Here is a 17,248-nt window from a genome sequence, read left to right on the forward strand (position 1 = left end):
ATAGTAGTGGGGGACAACCACTAGGTCTTTAATGGTGCAATGAAGAATATTGAAGTGTGGTGCCTAAAATAAGCAATGACTCCTCCAATCCAAGAAAGAGGCTGAGAATACAAACAGAACTAGTGTAAATAACCTTACACCACGACCCAGCCCAGCGATGCTATGAAATGCAAGTTTATATGTCTTTACCTGGGCTGGTCAATGGGCCATGACCATGTGTTGAACAACTAAAAGCTAATAACTTTAACTTAACTTTTATAGAAATGATGCAACAAGGTGAGGCTGCTGATGAATTTGCTCTACAGGATGTGCAATCAACATTCACCTTTGTCACATTAATGTCCTATACAGCGTGAGTTTAATTGGATGCTTCATGACATTTTATGTTGATGTTTAATTATCGCTAAAGGTTTATAAAAAGAAGAGAGAACATGAATGGACAGTCTTTCAGTTGAAGGAGACATGACCTACTAGCCTACTCCATGGAAGCGGAAATGCAGCAATCTGGAAATGCCCCCGTAGGAGATGGCTTCAAACATTCAAAGGCCCTGCCCTCATTGTAAAGGTGAACCTTGGGTAAGTACCAGCTCACAGATTCCGTGGTGCTGCTGCACAGGAGCTTTTGTTTGCCTACATCTGTAAAATGTCTGTTGTAATTCATTTGAATTACACTGTTAGCATATTGCCAGTGCCTCTTCCCTGTGTAATGTGACAGGGTCGGGATATGACCTTCCCAGGGAGTGCCAAGGACCCCTCTCAAACTAGGATAGGTGGGTGTCCAGGGCCATGCCTGAGCCAGACTTACACCAACATTGATGTAAGGGAGCTCAGAGGGACAGCCCTCCCAGGCTCCCGGTATGTTTGGAGTCATGCAAACTGTGCTGGCCAGGCTTCTCCTTCGAATTTTTCCAGTGGCATGAAGGACAGAACAGCCCGTTAGCTCGACACGAGTGGCTACAGCTACCAAAATGCACCAGACTTCTCACTTTCCTGCAATAAACAATGGATATCAGGAAAAAGCATAGACCAGAGGAAAACTGCAAGTACCACTTGCGTCGACTTACAAGACCCAGCAGGAACAGGAGGAAAGAAGTGGTTCTTTAGTTACAACTAACTATCCTTCCCTATTCAGGAGCCAGATGGGAGACCCAAAACGTACTCCCCAATCTCAAGTCTGGTAACAGGGGAGCAGCGGAACACAGGTGGTGGAAGTGGAACCAGCAAGGGAATACACACACTAGGGGAGACCAGGGAGCACTCCCCAAACCCTTTTTGGACAGGCTCTTACTGGCAGCAAATGGGAGCAAGAGGACTAACAATGCCACATGGCACGCTGGACAGAAATGGAAACTGAAGGAGGTGGGACAGGCTCTTATGAAGGAAGAAAGAGATTGGCCCAGTGAAACGGCTAACTCGAGCATGCAATGGGAGCTGAGAGAACTTTCTTGAGAGGAAGGGGAGGACTATAAAAAGCCTGGAGGTTCAGTCTGCAGTGTAAGGTATTTGAGTGAGGTTGATGAAGGTGAGATCAGAGAGGAGTGTGCAGCATGTGAAGGAGTACTGTCGTGTATGAAGAGTGACGGTAAGGTGGTAGGATTGAGAGAGGGGTAGCAATGTTGTTGTATGCTTGGAGGTGAGATAGAGGAAAAGAAGGGAGTAGGACCAGGAGAGTTAGGAGGGAGTGGCGACAAGAGTGGTGCAAGGCAGAGTTAGGTGGGAGTGAAGATGGGAGGGGTGAACAGCAGAGACAGAAGAAGTGAGAGCAGCACTAGGACCAGGAGGAGGAGGTAGATCAGAGGAGTAAAAGGCAGAGTAAGAACAGGGGGTGGTGGTGACTGGAACCAGGATAAGGAAGAGGGGCGATAAGACCAGTAAGAGAAAGAGGAGGAGGAGTGAAAGGCAGAGTAAGAACAGGAGGAAGGTGGACAATGGAGGCAGGAAAAGTGAGGGGAGTGATGAGACCAGGAGGGGGAAGGAGAGTAGAGGCAAATCTGGAACAGGAGTGTCAGGAAAGAGCGAGTGAAAGACTCAGAGGAACAGCACTACAGGGCAATCAGACTACCACGACCGAGGTCCCTAGAAATTCCCTATGGGAGGTTAGGGAGAAAAAGCATCAGGCACCCTTAGGTTAAGGTCAGCATACACGTAGGCGGGACCCTGGCTATAGTGAACAGGTTAACACCTGGGATGGTAAGGAGCCCGGGTGGGGAGCATGGTGGCCTGTTTAAGATTTAGGTGAAGTGAACAGGGACCACCCCTAGCGTGAGAGCCACAATTGCCTATTCTAGTAAGGTATTTCATAATAAAAACAGTAACATGATTTATGTCATCACGTGACTTATTGAGAGCCTTGTCACAGTAGCGAAATGGGATCCTTCCATTCCTACACATATAGAAAGTGTTCCCCCTGGCTCATGATTAGGATTGTTTTGAAACTATTTTGGACTGATATTCAGACTTTGCTTAATAATTTAATTAGCAGCTGCTTGTCTTCATATCTCCCTGTTCTCCTACTTTATTCCCTTTATTTCTCTTCTTCCTTTTTGTGAATTCAGCACAAAGAGCCAATTTGGATCAATTGCTTATATTGTATGTTTTATTGGATGCCTGCATTATGATCTTTTCTGTGAATAAGACATGTCTGATTATCATAGTTTTGACGGTTAGATATGCAAGTGATTTTACTTTTTGTAAAATAAAATACAATACTTGTATTACAGGTTTTCAAAAAAATAAAATGTACGAGTTGCTCATGATTTCTTTCTGAACACATCAGTTACATTCTAGAGTCAGTTTGCCCCATATATTCTTCGAGGTAGACCATAATAGGTTGGCATTTAATGCACTGGTCTCCACCACACATGACAAAAACCTATAGGATTTGTTTGTTAACTTACATTTTTCCTGGCTGTGCACTTTCTTTGTTTCCCCCTGAATTCAGCAGGCCGTCATCCTAACTGGCCTTAATTACTGGCTCTAGGAAGGATGGACTCATTGAGTAAGTCTGCACAGCAGCACCGCCAGCATGATTTAAGTAGTGTGTATGCAAAAGCTGACCTAGCAGTATAACTGCTTTGCGTGGACTCTACCTTTGATCTGGATTTGGAACGCAGGCTTAACTAATAGATTCTAATGCTTTCTGATGCCTTTTGAGAGCTGTAGACAAATACTTTTGTGGTAGATACTTCCTCATCTATGCTCACCTGTCTCTGATACACAGGTTTGTAATATCATGCCATTGCCCATCTAATCCCCTATTGCTCTCCATTTATACAAATCGACACTATTTATTTGATTTCGCTGGTAGGGTGCTCCTTACCCATATATGCTTCCTCCTTGTCTACCACATATAGGGCTTCATCACAAGTTGAACTGTAAAAATGCAGCGGTAATAGCCTATGAGTTGGGCGGAAAGTTTGAGATTTACCTCCAGCTTTGAGCTGAAGGTAAATCTGGACACTTTGCGCCCATTTTCAGCGCCATTACTGCAGCACTATTAGCACCACAATAATAGCGCCGAAAATGCCCCATTGTGTTCAATGGACTCAAGATGAATGGGGACTTACCGCCCCACTGCAACTTGGGATCCGGCGCTTATAACACTGGCCCCGAGTTGCGGTAACGCTATTTGCATTGGGCGGTATCCCGACGGATTTACCGTCGGGATACCGCCCACTTGTGATGAGGCCCATAGGCATCTACCCTAGCTGCCTTACCCATCTATGCTTCGAATTGGGGCCTACATTTAGGGGTCTCCATGAATTTCATAAACCAGCAAAACCTAACCTTGTCCCCGCATACTAGTGTCTACACTAAAGTTCATACTGTGTGCCAAGCACCCGGTATCTACGCTGGTCTACTTACCCATCAATGTCTTGTTTTGTTCCCATACACAGGCAACATTAGCAACTCCCTTATTCATATCACAGCTTTTCTTTTATCTGCTGCTTTCTTAACATGCTCACCCATTTTGCCTCACCTTTGCAAGGATACAGGTCTAGCTACGCTATCCGCCTAAGCCTGCTAAACTTCACACTCCTTGCCCACTTACAGATACCCGAATGTCTTGTGCATATCCCACCTTTACTAAACGAAACATATCAACAATTCAACCAACATCCAGAAAGAGATGTTCAGCATCAACAATGAGCTAAGAGTCGCTACAACCAGCAACAAAACACCCACCCTCTCACATAAACTATGCAACAATCTGCCAAACCACTTCAAAAACAAAATCACAAGCAACCAGCAAATCATCAAGAGCAGACTGATGAATCGCACAAGGTTTCGTCGCTTCTCCCCAGAGGAGAGCCTTTCCTTGTGGGGCTAGGGAGGTGAGCCCGCTATGCAACATTCCCCCTAGGGGTGGCGGAATGTGGTACCTCACAGAGAGAGACTCCCCTTTTGGGGACAAGGACTCCCGTTCCATTGAGGCTTCAGAGAAGTCCCTCAGAACAAGCCACTGTTTGTTATTATAATATTAGACCCAACATTCAACTTGAAGAAACAAATGATAAAAATACTCAAAAGAAGAGAGGTGAGCAAGTAATGCTGATCGTTCAATGGTTGAATGCCAACCAAACTGTGGCGATGTACGAACGAGCAAGGGAGAATGCTCAACAAAATGAGAGAAAGGACTTTGATAACCTGCTGGGGAGGACCCAGAAGTCTTGTATAAAAATGGGAGGACTATGGAAGAGTTGCGAGACCCTGAGTTTGAATCAGCGACGAGGTGGAAGCTGCCGAGAACCGGGAGTTCTTCTGTCAGCAGGGTCCGGCCAGTGGGCGTAACCAGGAGGCACATAGAGAGCAGATGGTCGAGCCGTGCAGGGGAAGAAAACCCAGAGAGAAGGAGAACCGAGGGAGCGGAGACGTGACCCGTGGTAGGTGGACTGTCCAGTTCAGAAACAACGCTGAGACTACAGCGTTGGTTGAGCAGAGATGTGAGGAAGGACCAAGAAGATTCAGAGTTAATGCAGGAGCTGTTCTGACTAGGAGTGTCACACCAACCCTAGAGAAAGACCCAGTGACGCTAACCTGTGAGAAGGAAGGTAACGGGAGAGGTTGGAGACCCGGGAGGTGATACAAGGATCAAGAGCAGGGATCAAGAGCACACTCAGTCTACTTTTCCGAGCGAATGGACAGTATCCCCAAGAGTGAGAAGAACTACAGGACTCTGTATACTCATCCCAGTGAATGTACCAGTGTCCATAAGAGTGAGAATAACACTGGTACTCACCCTATTTTTCCCAGTGAATGGACAAGCATCCATCAGAGTGAGAATAACCAGGTTACTCACTGTAGTGACCACCTTACTCCTAGTCCATAGTCCCCTTTCCTCCAAACTTATGGGACATTCCTCCGTCCTGTGGGACGGGACAGGAGCACTTTGTAAAAGCATCAAAATGTTGCTAAATGTTTAGTCCTTCCTCTCTTTCTACGCAGGGTACTGAACGTGGCTGTAACCCCGCCCATCTTAGCTCCGCCCCGCGCATCGCCCATCAGTCCTTTTCTATCGCCAGGTCAGAGACCTTTAAGCAATAACAGAGGAACCTTATTAGAGGGGACAGCGGGCGGGCGTATGGAGGAAAGGGGACTATGGACTAGGAGTAAGGTGGTCACTACGGTGAGTAACCTGGTTATACTCCTACGTCCCATCCCCTTTCCGCCATAGTTATGGGAGATTCCCAAGCACTCCTTACAGGAACTACGGGTGGATGGAAAACCCCTTACTGAAACAGGTTCTTCAGCACAGCCTGGCCAAACTGAGCATCAGATCTGGAGCTCAGGTCAAGGCAATAATGTTTTCAAAAAGCTGATGGGGAGGCCCATGTAGCTGCTTTTGCGATGGTCTCCCAGGGGACATACTTCTGAAAGGCAACTGCAGCTGCCTTGCCCCGCACCAGGTGTGCATGAATACTTTTAGGAGGCTGCAACCCTTGGACAGTGTAAGACTCCGTAATGCAAGCAGCACTCCATCTGGAGATAGTCGCCTTAGAGGCCTGTCTACCTTGTGGATTCCCAATAGTTGAGAAGAGTTCCTAATTCCCTATGTTCTGTCTAGATAGAACTTAAGAGCCCTTCTAACATCCAAACAATGCAGAACCCTTTCCGCCTTCACCGACAAAGCTTGGAGCTCACTCACACGCCTTAACCAAAAAAGGCACCTTCGATGAAAGGTGCTTAAGGTCCACCGTGGCCATTGGTTCGAACAGTTTATGGCACAACGCTGCAAGGACCACATTCAGATCCCACGTCGGGTGCGGTTTGCGAACCGGGGGATAAAGGCGCGTCAAACCCGCAAAATGTCTCCTAATCACTGGATTAGACAGAGAATAAGAGCAGTGGTCCGTGGACAGGTAAGCGGCTACCGCCGAAAGAGAAGGGTCAACGTGATGAGCCGCGGACTCCAGCAGATCCTGGGCCAGGACCCTGGCATCCGACAGTCCCGCCTTAAAGTCCTTCAGTTTCTCAACAGGAATGAACTCCGACAGACCTTTCCACATCTTCATATTCATATTCATATTCGCCCCCGCTAACACCAGTTCTGCGATAGCCTGCCATAGCTGCAGGGCTGAGTTAGTAAAAATCTTTCTCCCAAGGGAGTCGAGGAGCTTGTCCTCTTTCCCCAGGACCTGAGTAGATGTCATAGAAGAGAATGCTGCAGGCCTGGACTGCAAGGTGGCCGCAGCCACCACCGTGGAAGAGGGAGGCGGACAAGATGTGAAGGCCACCTCTTCCGAAGAATGCAGCCTACAACGCGCGTCAATTTTCTTATTGACAAACAGTCCAGAGTGCAGCTTCTCCCAGACTCTACTGACCTCGGCCAAAACGTCCTTCTGCAAGAACAGACTGGTACACTCCGAAGGAGACAAGGTAAATGCTCCCGAAAGCACACCCTCCTGCGGAGCGGGTGCCTCGGGCATTGGGACATCCAACAAACACATGTCCAGTACCCGGTCATGAAAGGCTCTAATAAAGCGGGGCTGGTCTTCGCTGTCCTGATCGCCCTGCACGTCATCCGACAGGTCAGTCTCTTGCTGAATCACATCGGGCACAACAACCTTGTCCACTGGGGACAACGGCGGCAGGGGCGGAAGGGTAGCAGGAGGCCCCACAGACAAAGGAGGCGCCAGTGGAACCACTGGAGGCGCAGGTGGAACCGCCGGTGCAGGCGGGCATATCTCCCTAAACAGACCCTTGAAATACTCTCTCATGGGATCGGAACACATAAGTACTTGAAACTCGCCGAAGAAGGCATCCTCCGGCGACGGCTTTGGAGCGGTTGGAGGAGGCCTCTCATGAGGAGGATAATTCCAGGGACGCAGGGGAGAGGGTTGCCCAAGAAGGCCCATCCCCGGAAGTGTCCACAATAATCAAGGGTGCCGAACCCGCAGGCAGCGAGACATTGTGCGGAAGGGGCATCCGGGCATTCCAGTCATAAACTGGACGAAACGGATGTGTACAAGGAAACTGATGTTCACCTATGGTACCAATACTGCAACACGTGTGGAAGTGAGGCAGGGGTCCCCACAGGTGGGTTAGGGGTCTTCATTTTAGCCTTTACCCAAGGAACCCCAGCCAAGCCGGTACTGTGCGGCCTGGGATGTTTCTGCGAAATGCAAATAGCCAAACTAGCCTTCTCAGGAAGGACCTCGGCACCGTCGGTAAAGGAGGAAAAACGGTTCAAAAACTCAACAGTTCTGGAGTCACCACAAGAGCGGGAACGTTGAGGAACACCTTTCACTGACAAGGCCTTAACAGGCCTCTCACAACTGTTGGTCACCTTAGCCTCTAAACGAGGGACCTCGGACCCAAGCCCGGTAGAAGCCTCTTCATGGCGGGCCTCGAACTTCTGTTCGGTATCAACCAACCCAGCCTAGGCCTTGGGGCGCACCCCGGTACTTTTGAGGGAAGCTCCAATTAAGGAGGCCTCGGAGCGAGCTCTGGTACCCCATGACTTGATAGAACTAGGTCGACAAATAGTCCCCACAGGAGGGGCCTCGGATTGTGATCCGGTGTCCACAGGCCCCTTACTGAGACCCTCAGAGAAAACTCTGGTACACTTTAGGCCCAGAGGGCACCTCAGGGCAAGCCCCAGTAACAGAGCTGTTGACGCTCCTCAAAGACTGGGAAGACCCCGGGAAGGAGTCCCCCGGCCGGGGTGCCCTAAAAAGTAAGGAACTTACTGGACGTTTCTTCTTTTCGTCGATGAAGGATTGAAAATGCGTAGGAGGAGCACGCTGAAACACCTCCTGCCACCGCTCTAACCGACGTTGAAGTGCCCGGACCGAAAGGGAATCACAATAAAAACAGGAGTCCCAACGGTGATGGGGACCCAGACACTCTAAACAGAGGATGGGGAACCGCCCTAGCGAAGCGTCGCTGACAGAAAGAACAATTCGTAAAGTCTAGCTGAAAAGGCATAGACGGACTATCACGCGAACGCTAGCAAGAGCCAAAGAGGAGGAAAAAAAGGAAGAAAACTTCTGCAGATGCTAAGTGCGTCCAGTCTTGAACGAGCGGAGAAAAGGACTGATGGGCGATGCGGAGCTAAGATGGGCGGGGTTATGGCCGCGTGCAGTACCCCGTGTAGAAAGAGAGGAAGGACTAACATTTTTGCAAAATTTTGATGCTTTTACAAAGTGCTCCGGTCCCGTCCCACAGGATGGAGGAATGTCCCATAAGTATGGAGGAAAGGGTACGAGACGTAGGAGTATAACTACGACACACTGTTTACTAGTCTCATTGAAGGGTCAAAAACCCAGAAGGAGAATCCCAGTGGAACTTGCCTTACTCATTACAAGACAGGAACTGAACAAAGGAACAAACACAGTTGGTTGGGCTGCTATAATCATCCCAAAGAGAAAGTCAGTTTATCAGACCAAAGAGAATTCTGATATGAAACATATTGTTCAAGGTATCCTACCATTACCTTGCAGCCCATTACTGCAATTCTATTGAATAGAATTTCTTTTGCATAATTCCCGCAATATAAAGGGGGGTGGCTTGGGTATGAATTAAGGTGGGGGCTTCAGTGGGTCGTCCCCTGCATTTATTAGCGATGAAATGGGCAAAAAAAAATTCAATTAAATTGATTTGCAGTAATGGTTTGGAAGTAAGGAGCCAGAAGAATACAGAGAACCAAGATTATGTAAAGAGGAATTTCAGCTTCCCTGTGACAAATCAACTTCCGGGCGCTTGATCACAAAATGGGCCTCCTTTGAAGTAGGGGGTTGCAGGCAGACTTTCTTCTCCTACAATTCACATACTTCTCTGCTCTGAAAGGAGTGGTTCCAGACAGGACATTCACTGCCCTTTCATACCAACTCATCCAGCTTGGGCAGGCCCTTCAGATTTGCGCCCACCGGGTCCTCCCCTTCAGGTTCCTGCGCTGCATCAGGCAACTCTGAAGTCACAGAGACTCCTGCTACTAAAGTAGGGTCCTCTGTGGCTACTAGCCCCTCTCCCGCAGGTGTAGGTGATTCAGTGGAACTGGACTAGAGGCTACCGACCACGCTGGTCCTTCCAACAAGCCCTCTGGAAGCACTCCATGCCCTAAGGCTTTCAGAGCTTTCAATCTGGCGCTCTCTTTAGCCCTCGATCATGTAGCTGCTGCGACTATTTCGGGATCAGGAAGATCATTACCCAACAGACATGGGACAGGGATGGAGTCTTTCATCGCTACACAGCGCTGGGTCATTACACCTCACCAGCTGAACTCTACTATCGCCAAGGGGTACTTACTCTCACCATCAAAACCACTTACACACAACTCAGGCCCATTAATATACTGGCCTGGCTGCACCCACTGCTGGGTGACAGAGGTGACGATAGCCGTGGTGTCGCAGACCGTTGGAGTTTTGTGTCCATTGATGTACATGTGCTCTAGATAGAGTTGATTATTATTGGGAACCGGAGTCTCTTCTGGAGATCCGGTACTGTTCGCACTCAGTGTAAACAATCCACATTTGGCCACTCTCTGGCCTAGTGGGAAATCCTCCTCCAAGAGGCCCATAGTAATGATGGCCTCCTCCATGAGTCCAACATTCACTTTGGCTTGCTTGGGTAAGCCCTTGCAAGTACGATCCCCTTTCGTATGGCCCAGCTCCTTACACACGAAACAACTTTTGGGTGGTGCGTACGCAGCTGTCCCAGTGTTGGGGTGCCCGCGCTTTTCTTTTCAGTGTGCATGGCTGAACTAGAGTTTGGGGGTTTCCCTTCACTCTTTTGGGGACCAGACTTTGAAGAGGGTTGGATTGGACCTTTGTCCTACCTATCCTGGTTTAATTTTTTGTCTGCCGATTTTTCTTCCGGTTTGGGTGTGCTCACCTTAGCCTTTTTCTGGACTTGAGTACTCACAACCCTGTCAGCAGCCCTTGCAAGCTCCCTAGGATCTCTGATAGTCTGGTCACTAGATGCTGGTGTAAGTCAACCTCACATTTTGTCAACACATGCTCACACGCAATCAAATTGTACATCCCTTTAAATGTGTCACTTTATTAATAGTCACCCACCCGCTCTGATCTTTCAACAAGTGTGTGAACGCTTCAAATGTCTGCCCACATTTTTTTCCGTGGTTTCTGAAGCTCTTTAGATACTGTTCTGGGGTTTTACAGAACTTCCTGTAGAGGGCTGCCATCATGCTCTCATAAACGGGCCTTTCTTCAGGAGTTAACTGAAGAATTGCATCAGTCCCTGTTGTCGGTAAGCGACTCATCAGGGCTGCATCCCACAGTACCTCATCCACTTCCTGCAGTTTGAATGCCAGCTCGAGCGCTTCAAACCAGTCAAAAATATTCTTCCCCACTTCATAAGCCTGAACTAAGTCTTGGGGATGTGCCGTCGGGGCTTATCCCGGGCACTCTGTTTTGAGCCACTACTGCTGCCATCGATAGAGGCGGATCTGTTGGCCTCTTTCTTCTCTTCAAGTGCCAGCTTGCCCAGCTCTATGGCGGCCCTGTCCCGCTCAATGGCGACCTTGTCTCACTGTTTGTTCCTCTAGAGCTAGTCTCCTCTCCTCAAGCAGGAGCTTTCCAGCCGCTACCTCATTAACAGCCAGAACAATTACTGGGTCCCTTAGAGACTGTGCTGAGGCCTGGGACCTGTGGGATGCAGCACTAGCCCCTGCCCTCACTGACACTCTCGAGTGTTGAGAAACCACACTTGCCCCCAGCGGGATGATTGGCGAGAAACACTGCTCATGCGGTCATACTCATCATTTACCCCCTCCGGAAGGTCTTGTACATTCGGGTACACAGTCTTAGCCTGTCCCCTGGGGTCTCCTCTCCAACCTCCCTCGCTTCTACCAAAGCTTGGAGGCTGGTCAGCAACTCAGGTTTATTAACCTTAGTGCTGTGGGGAAGTACCCTTTCTTGACATAAGACGCAAAGGACATCCTTGGTCATGCCTTTTATAGTCTCCATGTCAAACCCCATGACTATTACAATTACCTAGCAGTGACCAAACGTTGCCTGCAACAGTACTTTTATCGTTGGGTGACTAAGCTGTGCGCAAGGCTTCAACTGATTTGACTGCTTGCCACCAATGTAATGAATCTACTTCTGGGGCACCAGTGGTCCAGGGATGAATATCAGTTTCTAAACCATCAATCAACCCCACACCTGTAGTACACAAGAAGGGATCTGAACAGATTGGAACACGAGTCAATTTTGGTAACATGGACGTAACAGCAGGCTTATCTCCGCAAGGTCGTGGATCGTTGGTTAGTTGCAACACAGCAAAAGGAACAAGTTACTTACCTGTAACTGTTGTTCTCCAGCATGGGTCTGGCATGGATTCACATGCTCATGAATATTCCCCGTCGTCAGGCTGGGAATCCTCGGTAAAGAAAAAAAACCAGTATCAGTTTCGTTTCTGATCTGTCTTTCGTAGTAATAACCAATCACTGGTTTCTGCGTCATACTGACCACAGCCAATGACTGCCCTCTACCTAAGCACCGCCTCTGGCAGCCATCTTCAGATTTGGAAGCACGTGAAGTGGCAGTATGACCAAGTGAAGAGCCGCAGAGGGGTAGGCGGGAGGGTTCGCATGTGAATCCATGCCAGACCCATGCTGGAGAACAACAGTTACAGGTAAGTAACTTGTTCCTTCTCCAGCATGGGGTCTGGCATGGATTCACATGCTCATGAATAAAGAATACATAGCAGTACACACATGCACAACCACGGGAGGTGGCAAAGGCTCAACATTAAGCATCACATCAACTCAACATTAAGCATCTTACCTCCTCACCAGGCTCACCTCAGGCGAACAGGTTGCGCAGCACTGCTTGGCCGACCCTGGACTCCTCCCTGGAATCCCGGTCGACGCAGTAGAATTTCGTGAAGGTGTGCGTCGACCTCCACGTAGCAGCCCTGCATATGTCCAGCAGGGGCACACCAGATAGGAACGCCGTGGTAGCTGCGATCGCTCTGGTGGAATGGGCTCTCGGACGGCCAGGCAGCGGTCGTTTGCCAACTGGTGACAGCACATGATACAGCCGGAGAGCCATCTGGAGATGGAAGCCTTCGAGAGAGCCTTCCCCTGATTGACAGGTCCAAAGTTCACAAAGAGTTGTGACGTCTTCCGAAAACCCTTCGTGCGGTCCACATAGAACTTCAGCGCTCTAGCTACATCCAGCGAGTGCAAAGTCCTCTCAGCCGGCGACGAAGGCGACGGGAAGAACACAGGTAACACCAAGGGTTCGTTGAGATGGAAGTCCGACGGTACCTTGGGCATGAAGGAGGGGTGCGTCCTGAGCACTACCCTCGTGTCGTGGAAAGTCAAGTACGGGGCCTTGCAGGAAAGGGCCTGGATCTCTCCCACTCGTCGTGCGGAGGTGATGGCCACAAGAAAAGCTGTTTTCCACGATAGAAACTTCAACGGGGCCGAGTGCAGAGGCTCGAACGGAGGTCCCATGAGCTTGGTCAGCACCACGTTGAGCTCCCACGCCGGGGCCGGAGCCTTCACCGGCGGGAACGATCTGAACAGTCCCTTCATGAACTCTTTCACCAGACGATGAGACCATAAGGACGTCCGCCCCGTGGTTCTGGTGTATCGGGAGATCGCAGCAAGATGAATCTTGATGGACGCGTGTGCCAGACCAGCTTTGGCCAGCGTCAGCAGGTACGGCAGTACTTGGGGAGCCGTAATCCGTAGAGGGTTAATCTTCTGTGCGTGGCACCAGACAGAGAACCTCCTCCATTTGTGTCCGTAGCATTTAAGAGTCGAGGACGCCCTGGCCTTTGCAAGAACCTCTCTGCAATCGGCCGGTATGTCGTATCCTCCAAACTCTAGCGCTGCAGGAGCCAGGCCTGCAAGTTCAGCGACTTCGGGTCGTGGTGGAGGATGGCGCCTCCTTCCCTGGAGAGTAGATCCGCGTCCGCCGGCAGCTTGATCGGCGGGGACGCTGACAAGTCCAGAAGGTCCGGGAACCATATCTGCCTCGGCCACGCAGGTGCGACGAGGATCATCCTGCACCGTGACCTCTTGAGCTGGTTGACGAGCCGGATTAGCAGAGGCAAGGGAGGGAACGCGTAGAGGAACAGGCCCTCCCAGGGGAACGAGAAAGCATCGCCCATGCTCCTCGTCTGGGGAAACCTGCTGGCGAACCTCCGGCACTTGGTGTTCGTCGCCGTCGCGAACAGGTCGATCTGGGGTGTGCCCCACCGTCGGAAGAGGCGATCCACCAGATCCTGCCGTAGTTCCCACTCGTGGCACGAGCGCAGCTCCCTGCTGAGTGAGTCGGCGATGGTGTTTTTTATCCCTGCCAGATGAAACGGCACCAGAAAAATCCCTTGGGCGACGGCCCAATGCCACAGGTCCTGCGCCTCCTTGGACAGCGCTGGGGACCTGGTTCCGCCCTGTTTCCTGATGTAAAACATGGTGGTGGTGTTGTCGGTGAAGATCCTCACCACCTTGCCCTTGAGGGACGGAAGAAAGGACCTGAGGGCCCAAAACACTGCACGGAGCTCCAGGACGTTGATATGCAGGGACTTCTCCGTCGGGAGCCAGAGTCCCCTTGCGTGCAGATTTTCGGTGTGCGCTCCCCACCCTTCCAGGGAGGCATCCGTGGTCACAGTCTCCTGGGGGTCTGGAAGTCCATGCCCGCCGTCAGATGCGCGCGGGTGCCCCACCACCGTATCGCTCGTCGGAAACTCTCGTCGAGCTTGATCCTTTCCTCGAAGCTGCCCGTCGTCTGGATCCAGCGCGCATCCAGGAATTCTTGCAACGGGCGCATCCGGAGCCTGCACATGGGAATGAGGTAGATGCAGGAAGACATCATCCCGAGGAGGGACTTGATGGACCTCACTTTGGCCGCGTCGGCCACCAACATCTGTTGCACCTTGCCCAAGATGGTCCTGGTCCTCTCCTCCGACGGGGAGGCCAGAAGGGACACTGTGTCGAGCCTCGCTCCCAGAAACAGTGCGACTTGCGCGGGCACCAGGTGGGATTTGGCGTAGTTCACGGAGAATCCCAGGTCCGTGAGGAGTTGGACGGTCCTTGCCGTGTGGACCACAGCGAGCTCCCTCGTCTTGGCGCGGATGAGCCAGTCGTCCAGGTAGGGGTAGACGTGAATCCCCTCGCGGCGCAGCTGCGCCGCCACCGGTGCGAGGCACTTGGTGAATACCCTGGGTGCCGACCGTAGTCCGAAGGGAAGGGCTTTGAACTGGTAATGACGCCCTTGGACCACGAATCCGAGGAATTTCCGGTGCCCCTTTAGGATGGGAATGTGGAAGTAGGCATCCTCCAAATCCAACGACGATAGGAAGTCTCCTTCCTCCAGCTGACCCAGGACGTGCTGGAGGGTGACCATCCGGAACTTCTGCGCCTTGATGAACTTGTTCGCCTTTACCTCCAGGAGAAGTTGAGGGACGTGAAGTTCTTTCCTGGCCACGGGGGGGACGCGCGGGCACCTTCTTTGAAACTCGAGCGCGTGGCCCCGGGCCAGGGCGTCCAGCACCCAACGGTCAGTGGAGATGGACTCCCACACGCTGACGAAGCCCGCCAGCCGGCCTCCCACCGGGGTGCTTCGGTGGAGGCCCGACCCCACGGCCGGTTCAATCCTGCTTGGACGCGGCCTTGCCGCCTTGACCTCCTTGGCGACGACGGCGGGGTCCGCTAGACTTGCCTCGTCCTCTGTAGGCCTCTTGCGACGACGAGCGGGCCGCTTGACGGTAGGAAGCGAAACCGCCGCCGGAACCTTTGGAGGCGCCCTTGCCTCCGCCGCTCCGAAAGGGCGTCCGTCGTTGCTGCAGGACTCCAAGGGCCCGGGCCGTCTCAGTATCCGCCTTGATGGCCTGAAGGGAATCGTCCACTGTCTTGCCAAACAGGTTGTTCCCGTCGAAGGGCATGTCCAGGACTCTGGTCTGGACGTCCTGCCGGAAGTCCGTAGCTTTGAGCCATCCACGACGTCGAAGGCAAACGCCGTTGCCCAGCTGGCGGAACCCAGTGTCGGCGATGTCCGTCGCCACGGTGATGGCGTGGTCCGAGGCCACCTCACCTTCCTGCAGGATCTCCAGGGCCTCCGCCCTCTTGTCGTCCGGCAGAAAATCCAGCAGGGGAGCTATCTTGTACCAGAGCTCCCTGTCGTAGCGGGCCACGATAGCCAAGGCGTTGGCCGCTTTAATCGTCGTCGCTGCCGACGAGATGACTCTACGTCCCATAGCATCCAATTTCTTTCCCTCGTCGTCCGGCGGGGAAGTCGATGTGGAGGCCGCACCCCCCCCCGCTTTCTTCCTGGCTGCCGCGGAGACGACGGAATCCGGGGTAGGCTGCGCCCGGAGGCATAGCGGGGCCGTGTCCGGGACCCGGTACTTTTTCTCGTACCGGTCTCTTCTAGCTGGCGTCGTGGAAGGGTTCTTGAGGAGGGAAAGGCCCTCATCCCAAATGTCGTCCAACAGAGGCACTGCGAGGACCGTCTTCCTCTTGGCCTCGCGCCGCTGATAAAGGAAGCCTTCCTTTTTCTTCTCCTCAGGGCAGAGTTGGAAAAGCTCGTAAGCCCTGGAGATCATGGAGTGGAAAGATCCGATCTCGTCGGGCGGAGAAGCCCTGGTGGGAGGCGACGACGGAATATCCTCGTCGTATGCCTCGTCGTCCGTACCCGTCGCTGCCGTGTCAGTCCCCGTATCATCCCCTCGGGTGGACGGGGAGGAGGGCTGGACGGGGCGCGACGGTTGAAAAGGAGGTGGTGGATGGATCCTTCTTTTCTTGGTAGGGGGAACACCAGAAGGTCCCGGTTCTGGATCCCCCGACGGGAGAGGTTCCTCCGTCGGTAACGGTAGCCTCGTCCTTATCTCGGAGCATAAGGACTGTATGGCCAACAAAATGGCCGCCGAGTTGTCTTGCGGCGCTGGCAGAGGGGAATCCGACGGGCGGCAGGGGCCCCGTCGGTATCCTCGACGATGTCGTCGTCGTCACCTGCGTCGGGGTCCATTCCGACGGGCTGGCCTTGTTCCACGCCTAGGCCGTGGCTTAAGACCTCGATCAGCTCCTCTTCTGAGGTTGAGGCCGAATCTACGACGACGCCCTGCCCCCCCTTCTTCCCCATGGAGGGTTTCACGGGGGTCCTATCGATGGGCACAAAAGAAGACTCCCTCCGAGGAGGCAGGGAGATTCTGGGCCCTGAGGTCGCCACCACTGGTGCAGCCTCCACAGGCTGAGCCAGGGCCGCCGCGACCGTTTCGATAGAGGGCTTGGTCGGATGGATCAAGGCCTTCACCACCTTAGGTGCGCTCACCGCCTTATCCTTGAGGGAGGGGGCACTGCCACGCTCCTCCTCTGCCTTAGAGCTCGACCGGGGCCTCTCCAGGAGCTTCGCCGGGTGCTCGGCCTTCCTCTTACCCGACCCAGAGCGTTGGCTCGTGGTTGATGGTGCCGGGGAGGGTGCGCCCTGCCTGGCGCCCGTAGAGCCCGACCGTTCGGCGCTCCCGGTGCCAGCGGACTCGCGGTGCTTGGCCTTATGTTGGGCACCCGTCGCCGGGGCGCCCTCAAAGGTCTTAGAAGACCGCTCGGATTTCTTCTTCTTCTCGCCAGACGGGCTCTTACCCTCCAGCCAGTTGGCGAGACGTTGATGACGGTCCTTCATGGTCCGTTCCGACATGTTGCCGCAAAACGCACAGTCCTTCTCCACGTGCGTTTTGTCCTCATGAAGGCAGTAAAGGCAGAAAGAGTGTTCGTCCTCCTTAAAGACGTTCTGCAGCTGGCATCCAGGGCAGACCCTGAACAGCTTTCCGGGCGTCGAGC

General features: G+C 52.4%; 1 protein-coding gene across 5 annotated transcripts in view; it reads right to left on the reverse strand.

Moving 5' to 3' along the window:
• Window positions 1–17,248, reverse strand: part of FOXN3 (forkhead box N3) — a 1,349,433-nt gene that overhangs the window by 10,111 nt on the left and 1,322,074 nt on the right. The gene's annotated exons all lie outside the window — the stretch shown is intronic.

Source organism: Ambystoma mexicanum, chromosome 14 (assembly GCF_040938575.1).
Source record: "Ambystoma mexicanum isolate Mex_15411 chromosome 14, UKY_AmexF1_1, whole genome shotgun sequence".
NCBI classification, from domain to species: Eukaryota; Metazoa; Chordata; class Amphibia; order Caudata; family Ambystomatidae; genus Ambystoma; species Ambystoma mexicanum.